This window comes from Rhinopithecus roxellana, chromosome 12, assembly GCF_007565055.1.
Source record: "Rhinopithecus roxellana isolate Shanxi Qingling chromosome 12, ASM756505v1, whole genome shotgun sequence".
Classification (NCBI taxonomy): domain Eukaryota; kingdom Metazoa; phylum Chordata; class Mammalia; order Primates; family Cercopithecidae; genus Rhinopithecus; species Rhinopithecus roxellana.
The window spans coordinates 116,017,840-116,027,977 of NC_044560.1; positions in this window are offsets into that span (position 1 = coordinate 116,017,840).

The window sequence follows — 10,138 nt, forward strand, 5'->3', positions numbered from 1 at the left end:
TGCTGGGATTACAGGTGTGAGCCAACGTGCCCGGCCTGCATTTTTCTTTTGCGAGTTGCTTGTTTGGGCATTAACATGCATTTATAATTGTCTTGTTGGAATTTAGTTTTTCTGAAGTTTCCTAATCCTCTTCCTCCGTCTTGTCTATGAAGAGTCTCAATGTGGCCGTGCTGTTCCCTTATCTGAGGATTTGGAAATTTGCCTCGCTAAATCATATGACACATATCTGACTATACCCAGGTGTGACCTTCCTGACAGTCACATAATTAAATGTCATGGCCAATTCCTTTGAGTTTCAAACTAAATAAATAAAAATTAAAATAAAGAACTTAATGGGTAAAAAACAATTTTAGGTTCAGCTACATGATTTTCCATCTCACTCTGTATAGTATGCATCCAACAAACTCTTGAAATCCAGGACGATACTATTTGGCACCACATATTAGTAAAATATTTATTACAGTATTATCTAGATAAATGCTCATTTGTCCTTATTAACATAGAGAGTTATTTGTATCCTCACTTAATATATGAATAATTGAGTTTTTAATAAGTAACATAATACCTTGTTGTAAGTTATTTTAAAATCAAGAATGTGGCCGGATGTGGTGGCTCATGCTTGTAATCCCAGCACTTTGGGAGGCCGAGGCAGGCCTGAGGTCAGGAGTTCGAGACCAGCCTGACTAATATGATGAAACCCCATCTCTATTCAAATTACAAAATTAGCCAGGCGTGGTGGTGTACACCTGTAATTCCAGTTACTCAGGAGGCTGAGGCAGGAGAATCACTTGAACCCAGGAGACGGAGGTTACAGTGAGCCGAGATCACGTCACTGCACTCCAGCCTGGGTGACAGAGTGAGAATTCATCTCAAAAAAAAAAAAAAAAAAAAAAAAAAAAGAAAAAAGAAAAAAAGTAAGAATGTGGCACATGATAGGAAATATAGTACACTTGGTTTTAACAGTAAAGCAAATTATATACTATATTCACATAGTATGTATTTACGGACTGGGATGTTAAACGTGAAGATGCGAGTCTTATTGTATTTCTTTAATGAGCTTTATTAGCCTAATTTCGATGAAATAAAGTGCACGCACCTGAACTGTTCATTTTATTGAGTTTTGATGTGTATGCAGGCAGCCTTGTTGTGACTGCCACAGTTAAGATACACATTTCGATTACTCTAGGAGCTTTCCATGTCTCTGCTGCTCACCATTCCCATCTCTTGTGCTGGGCAATCACTGATATGCTCTCTGTCATGGTGAGTTAGTTTGTCTACTTGAGAATTTCCTAGAAATGTACTCATTTGTGTCTGTGTTCTGTCACCCGGCAATCATATTCTTTGAAACTGAGCCCAGTTGTTGTATGTGCCTGTAGTTCACAATGTGTTATTGCTAAGCAGTATTCCATTGTATGAGTACACTATAATCTTTTGTTGTTGTTGTTGTTGTTTTTGAGACAGAGTTTTGCTCTTGTTGCCCGGGCTTGAGTGCAATGGCGCAGTCTCAGGTCACGGCAACCTCCGCCTCCCAGGTTCAAGCCATTCTCCTGCCTCAGCCTCCTGAGTAGCTGGGATTACAGGCATGTGCCACTGTGCCCGGCTAACTTTGTATTTTTTGTAGAGATGGGGTTTCTCCATATTGGTTAGGCTGGTCTTGAACTCCTGACCTCAGGTGATCTGCCCACCTTGGCCTCCCAAAGTGTTGGGATTACAGGAGTCAGCCACTGCACCTGGCTGGGTATACTATAATCTTTTATTTACTCACCTATTAATAGACATTTGAGATTTTCCTGGTTTTTACTATAGGTATTCAAGTAGAATTCTTTTTATAGACATGTTTTTATACTAACGAGTATACACAAGATGTGGAATTATTAGTTCAAAAAATACCTGTATATTTCATTTTCGTAGGAATTGCCAAACTGTTATCCAAATGGTTTTGACTTCTCCCACTCCTCCCAGCTATGTGTCAGAATTCCAGTAGCTCCACACCCTCATTGACACGTGGTATTTTCAGTCTTTGTATTCTAACAAGTCTCGTGAGGTGTAGTAGCATCTTGTGATTTGAATTTAGGTACCATCAATTTCACTGTTTATAATAAGCAATTCCATGAGGTTTGACAGGTGTATACAGCTGTATACCTGCAACCACAGTAAAGACACTGCAAAATGCCATTACTTAAAACACTCCCTCCTGCTGTTCCTTGGTGGGCAACTTGCCCTCTGTGTTTAATTTCTATAAACAGGCTAATTTCTTCTTCATCCCTATTGGTGTGCCTTTTAAATAATGTCATATAAATGGAATTATACAAAATGTAGCCTTTATTTATTTATTTTGAGACAGAGTCTTGCTCTGTCACCCAAGCTGGACTGCAGTGGCACAATCTCGGCTCACTGCAACCTCCGCCTCGCTGGTTCAAGCAGTTCCCTGCCTCAGCCTCCCAAGTAGCTGGGATTACAGTTGCACGCCACCACGCCTGGCTAATTTTTTTGGATTTTTAGTAGGGACGGGGTTTCGCCATGTTGGCCAGACTGGTCTTGAACTCCCGATCTCAGGCAATCCACCCACCTCGGCCTCCCAAAGTGCTAGGGTTACAGGCATGAGCCACTGCATCTGGCCTAAAATGTAGCCTTTAAAGTCTGGATTCAGCCAGGCGCGGTGGCTCAAGCCTGTAATCCCAGCACTTTGGGAGGCCAAGACGGGTGGATCACGAGGTCAGGAGATCGAGACCATCCTGGCTAACACCGTGAAACCCCGTCTCTACTAAAAAATACAAAAAACTAGCCGGGCGAGGTGGCGGGCGCCTGTAGTCCCAGCTACTCCGAAGGCTGAGGCAGGAGAATGGTGTAAACCCGGGAAGCGGAGCTTGCAGTGAGCTGAGATCCGGCCACTGCACTCCAGCCTGGGCAATAGAGCGAGACTCAGTCTCAAAAATAAATAAATAAATAAATAAATAAATAAATAAAGTCTGGATTCATTCACTCGGTGTAATGCATTTGAGGGTCAGCTATGTGATTTGCTATGCATATGAATAATTTGTTTTTGTTTTTAAATTGCTGACTCATACTTCATTGTTTCCCACAGATCCTCCATTTTGTATATATTCACTGTTTGACAGATATTCAGAATGTTTCCAGGTTTTGGTGAATATAAAATAAAGCCAGTATAAATATTCCCATGCAGATTTCTGTGTGTGGACACTAGTTTTTATTTCTCTTGCATAAATACCTAGGAGTCGGGTGCTTAGTCACATGTGTTAGCTATAAGAAATTGCAGCTGGGCGCGGTGGCTCACGCTTGTAATCTCAGAACTTTAGGAGGATGAGACAGGTGGATCATTTGAGGTCAGGAGTTCAAGTCCAGGCTGGCCAACATGGCGAGACCCCCATCTCTACTAAAAATACAAACATTAACCGGGTGTGGTGGGTGCCTGTTATCCCAGCTACTCAGGAGACTGAGGGCAGGAGAACTGCTTGAAACTGGGGAGATGGAGGCTGCGGTGAGCCGAGATCGTGCCACTGCACTTCAGCCTGTGTGACAGAGTGAGACTGTCAAAAAAAAAAAAAAAAAAAAAGAAATTGCCAAGCTGCTCTCCAAAGTGTGAGTGGCACTTTATATCCCCACCAGCAAAACATGTGAGTTCTGGTTGCTGTACATTCTCACTAATATTTGGTATTATCAGGAATGAGTAAAATTTATTTTTCTTTTGGTTTTGTTTCGTAGCCATTCTAATAGGTATGTACTGCCACCTCATTCTGGTTCTAATCCACAATTTCATAATAGCAAATGGCGTTGGGAATGTTTCCATTCATGTGATTATTTGCCATGAGATTTTCTTCTTTGTTGAGGAGGCTGATCAAATCTTTACTGCTTTTTAAAATTTGTCTTAAAATACACGTAACACAAACTTACCATTTTAACTATTTTTCAGTGCACAGGTAAGTGGCACTAAGTACATTCACACTCTTATGCAAGTATCAATCGTTGCTCTCCAGAGATTTCTTCATCTTGCGGAATTTAAACTCTGTACCCCACTGAACTCCCTATTCCACCCTGCTCCCAGCCCATGGCAACCAACTTTCTACTTTCTGTCTATGAATTTGCCTATTCTAGATACCTCATATAAGTGGAATCATACAGTATTGGTAACTTTTGTGACTGGCTAATTTCATGTGGCATAGTGTCTCCAAGGCTCATCTAAGTTGCAACATGTGTCAGAATCTCCTTCTTTTTAAGGTTTAATAGTATTTCATTGTATGTATATAATATAGAGGCTTTTGACCAGTGTAGATCATCCTGAATTATTGAGTTGATCCTTAAATCCAATCAGAAGGTGTCTTGCTGGGAGAGTAACAGATGGAGATTTGATACACACAGGCGGCGGCAGTGTCTGGGCAAACCCATCACCTCAAATGCATCACACCACCAGGGGGAGCCATAGAGTTGTGCGATGCATCCACCCCAATCTTTGTACAACCTCCTAGGGCTAGGGGTAAGAAGTGGATAGACAGGGTGAGAGGCAGGAGCCTCCAGTCAGCTTCCAAAGATGGGAGTGAAATGGAAAATAACAATAACATTACTAATAACATTAAATCATAACAGCTACTTCCTGTAGCAAAAACCAGAGTAGGGGGCTGTCAGAAACCCACCTTATGTACAGCGCCTCAGAGATCCCAGATTAACATTTTTTGCGGTCTCCAAGATCGATAGACAGGAAGGAGTGGCTGTTCATTAGCATTCACACTGGCTGTGCCAGGCAGAACTTTGCCCTGGGAGGGACTATGACGTTCTGCTCTCTTAATAAAAAGGTACAAAGTTGGGCTCCACAAACACATTAAGGGGCTCCTTGGGTCTGCTCCCCAGGCTGCCTCCTGCCCGTAGGTGAGTAGTGGATGCTGGCACTCCTGACTGGAGAGACAGGGTTTCAGAAGAAATTCTCCAAGTTATGGGGGATCCCGGATGAGATGGACCAGGTCTAGCTCTGGGGTCTGCTTAAGGGAATGAGAGTGAGTCTTTGAAGCTCAAGGCACCCTCCAAACCTGCAGTCCTCTCCTGAGAGCAGGGTCCTCATGAGGGTCTTCTTGCACGAGACAGTCAGGGTCATGCCATGGGCTCTGAATGAAACCAGTTCTGCTCTCTTCATCCCGATTGTTCAGACTAGGCATCGCTGACCATGCACAGTCTAGATGGAGGGAGGGACATGTTTCTGCAGGGACTTGGCACAATGCTGTGTCTAAAAGGAATGCTCCATGTTGGTGCAGCCAAATTGAGCTGATCAGATGCTGTCTATGGCTGTGGTTGCTGGTCTCCTCTCAATATCCACCCCTTCTTTTTCTTTAGCGATAAGGCCCTCAGACGTGAGAGCCCAGCTAAGACGGATTCTACATTCTACACTTTCTTCTGAAGTTTTTCTGAACAGCCCTATGAAGAGGAAACATTTCATATCCTGATTAAAAACAATTTCTTTTTCTTTTTAATTTTTGTGGGTACATAGCTGGTGTAGACCCCAAGATTCTTTTAAATTTATTTAAACTTTTTATTTTTAACTTTTATTTTAGGTTCGGGGTACACGTGCAGGTTTGTTATGTAGGTAAACTTGTGTCATGGAGGTTTGTTGTATAGATTATTTCATCACCCAGGTACTAAGCCTAGTACCCAATAGTTATTTTTTCTGCTCCTCTCTCTCCTCTTATTCTCCACCCTCAAGGAGGCCCCAGTGTCTGATGTTCCCTTCTATGTGTCCAAGTGTTCTCACCATTTAACTGCCACTTATAAGTGAGAACATGCAGTATTGGTTTTCTGTTTCTGTGTTAATTTTCTAAGGCAATGTCCCCATTTTACAGGTGTAGAAAGTGAAGCTTAAGGTAGGGAGGCAACTTAACTCAGATCACATGGCAGGTGAGTGGCAGCATTAGGTTCAAACCAGGCAGTGTAACCAGGAACCCCCCCCTCTTAACCATGGTCTCTCCTCAAACAGCCTGTACAGCCTTTGACCCAGCAGTCCTCAGTAATTAGGGGGCAGTGCACAAGACCGTCCTCACTTCTAACTCCAGCTTCACACTCAGGGGTCCCCTGACCACCTTCAGTTTCGACAGTTCACTAGCAGGACTCGCAGAACTCACTGAAAGCTGTTATCCTCATGTGATGTCTCATTACAGCAAAAGGATACAGATTAAAGTCAGCCAAGGGAAGAGGAGCATGGGGCAGGGTCCAGGAAATTCCAAATGGGGAGTTTCCAGTTGTCCCCTCCTAGTACAATCACAGACAGCAGTAATTCCTCCCGACATGACGTGTGACAACATGCACAGCGCATCACCAACCAGGGACACTCACCTAAGCCTTGATGTCCAGGGTTTTTATTGTGGCTTTGCCACGTAGACATGGATGGCTGTTCACATGGCTGATCTTAGCTTCAGCTGCTCTAGAGTTAGAGCTGATAACAATGGCCCAAAGTCCCTACCATCAGTCATATTATTAGACTATTTGGTGGTCATATGATTAGACTAATATAACTACTTAGTCATATTATTATGAATATATTATTAGACAAGGCTCTAAGGTAAATAAAGACATTCCTATCAGGTGAGACATTCCAGGGGCTTAGAGTTCCCTCCCAGTAGCTGAGAGCAAAGGCCAGACCTCTGTTTAAGTAGGGTTGAGTTCTTTCCTATGCAAGTTCACCTCTGGGATTAATCACGGATCTACAAATGGGACTCGGCAAAAGCTGTTCATGCTGCTGTGTATTAAAAAAGTGGGCCAGGCATGGTGGCTCGCACCTGTAATCCCAGCACTTTGGGAGGCCAAGGTGGGGAGATCACAAGGTCAGAGATTGAGACCATTCTGAACAACATGATGAAATCCCGTCTCTATCAAAATACAAAAAATTAGCCAGGCGTGGTGGTGTGTGCCTGTAGTCCCAGCTACTCAGGAGGCTGAGACAGGGGAATCACTTGAACCTGGGAGGTGGAGATTGCAGTGAGCCGAGATCGGGCCACTGCACTCCAGCCTGGGTGACAGAGCAAGACTCCATCTCAAAAAAAAAAAAAAAAAGAAAATGAACTTTAATGTAAACTATGGGCTTTGGGTGCTAATATTGTGTCAATATGGGCTCATCAAATGCAAGAATGTACCACTCTGGAGGGGATGTTGATAATGGGGGTGGCTGTGTATGCGGGAGGGCAGGTGATATATGAAAAACCTCTGTACCTTCTGCTCAATTTTGCTATAAACCTAAAACCGCTCTAAAATATGTTTTTTAATGGAAAGAACCTGGCCTGGCCCAGTGGCTCATACCTGTAATCCCAGCACTTGGGATGCTGAGGTGGATGGATCACTGGAACCCAGGAGTTGAAGACCAGACTGGCCAACGTGGAGAAATGTCTCTAAAAATTTACTCTACTAAAAATACATCTCTACTAAAAATACAAAAAATATTAGCCCGATGTGGCGGCACATGCCTGCAATCCCAGCTACTCTGGAGGCTGAGGCATGAGAATCACTTGAACTCAGGAGGCAGAGGTTGCAGTGAGCTTAGATCACACCACTGCCCTCCAGCCTGGAGAACAGAGTGAGACTCTGTCTAAAAAAAAAAAAAAAAAAAGAAAGAACATAAATGATTGCAAATAGAGGATTGATTGAATAACTCAACCCATATCCAATCCAGTGGAAAACTACACAGCCATGAATAATGAACAGTGATGGTGCAAAGCCGTGCTTCTCCCATTGGAGTCCAGGACCTGAGGCAGAATGTGGGAAGTGCTTCAGGGGAGCTAAAGCCAGAAGATCCACTTTGTATATATTTCAGAGGCACCATTTACACTCTAATACTGGGGCAGGCCAATTAACTAACATCAGTGGTAACGAATGCATTATTTTCCTATTAAAACTAACATGTAGGTGTTTTGCTGTAGGCTGCAAATATTCATATGGGTTTTCAGGGCACAGAAGAAGACTTCAAAGATATTTTATAAAACCAGTAGACATTCAGAGGTGCATATTCACCTTACTCTGACAGAACTTGGGTTTAACGTTTGAAAAGCCAAAACTAAAAATGTAATGATATAATTCTGCTACAATAAAAGAGATTCATATGTGCATGCGTATGCCAGCTATAACATACCCAAACTGAAAAGACGCATAGAAAACAGCTGGTTGTATCTCTGGGTAGTTTTAAAAAATGGTATTCATTAAATGACAATAAATAATTTTATGTTTATTTTACATACTTCTATAGTTGTACATATAAAATGTATATATAAATATGTAAATGTTAAATGATAATATGACATAAATATGTAAGTATGTAAATCAAAAAATGTTATAAGAAATTCAAATTCACTCCTTTTGTCATTTAAAAAGTAGGGTGTGTGATCAAAATGAAAGACAAACACATTCGCAAGTATGGTTAGAAAGATCTTGTCCATTGGACATTTCTGATTTGTTCTCGCTCTCTCTCTCTGTGTCTTCCCTCTGTATCTCCCTCTGCCTGCATCTTTTTTTTATGTTCCTGTCTGTCTCTCTGTCTGTCAGGTTTCAAGGCGCCCACACCTCATGACTTTTGTGCACAACTCCCCTGTCTTGGATCCGTGTCTACAAGGAGCACACACACACCCTTCGCTCCTAACTCACCGCATTTTTCCGAACGGTGAATTTGAGAAACGCCACCTCCACCCTGCCATGACATGCTCACAACCTCTGGGTGAAATCTCCCAGTCCTCTGAGGTCTGGGTCCGAAGCTGTCTCCTCTGTGAATCCTCTGGAGTCCTCAGATCAGAGTCAGGGTGACTCCCAGGGGGATAAGAGTAGTAGACATTGGCTGAGCACTTACTATGTGCCCGCCTTTGTTCTAACCTGTGTGACCCTCACCATCTCTCTGTGGAGTAAGTGAATGTGATTAGCATCACCTCCATTTTACAGGTGAGAAAACTGAGCCCCATGGAGTTTGGGTGCTTATTCAAGGCTCTATTGCTCCATAACCCATGGGAGAGGTGGAATTCAAGCCCAGGCAGGCACAGCCTATGCCCTCAACTGCTCCCCTCAGCTGCTCCAGGATGAGGAATTAGAAAGACGTGGGGACGGGATGGATGTAGGAGGAGCAGAGATTGGGCATGGCCGTGGCGTCAGAAACTTGGCTTGGGAGTGAATTTGTAAATGGGGAAAGCATCTTCTCAGCAACCATGTGTCCAGTCTTCTGCATCAAGGAGAGAGACTGACGTGCTCAGGGAGAGAGCAGAGGAGTGTGGCAGGTAAACTCAGGGGCTCTGCAGCACAAGGTTCTGGGTCCAAATCCCCACTCTGCTGCTGCCCATCTCCATGAACCTGGGACTCAGTTTCCTCAACTGTAATGAAAGGATAAGAATCCCTGCAGGAAAAGGGTGCTGTGAGAATAAAATGAAACTGTGCAAGAAAGTACAGGAGACATTACAGGATGTGGTCTGCAGACTTTACTTCAGCCACACTACTTCCTAAGCACCTACTATACACCAGACACGATGTGTGCATGCAGCCCTCTGAGTCATCGATTCATGTTTTTCTCTTCCCCGGAACTACAAGCTCCAGGAGAGCAGAAGCTGGGCAAGCTTTTTTTTTTTTTTTTTTTTTTTTAAAGACAGAGTCTCATTCTGTCATCCAGGCTGGAGTGCAGTGGTGCAATCTTGGCTCACTGCAACCTCCACCTCCCGGGCTCAAGAGATTCTCCTGTCTCAGCCTCTTGAGTAGCTGGGATTACAGGCACATGCCACTATGCCCAGTTAATTTTGTATTTTTACAAAATAGAGTAGAGATGGGGTTTCACCATGTTGCCCAGGCTGGTCTTGAACTCTTGACCTTAGGTGATCCACCCTGGGCGAGCTTCCTGTCTTCCATTTGTCCTCAGTGCTTGGCACAGTGTGTAGCACATAGTTGGTGCTCAGTGAACATTTATGCAATGAGTTAATGACCCTGCGTCACACACCCCTCTTCTGGTCACTGTCTCTCCCCTTACGGATGAGTTAATGACCCTGTGTCACACACCCACCTTCTGGTCACTGTCTCTACCTTTATGAGGGTTTATTCTTCTCTATTCACTTATGGTTGCTTGCAGTGTGAGACATCTCTTTGCCTAATTGCCCACTGTCCACTTCCCAGCTAGAACGTCAGT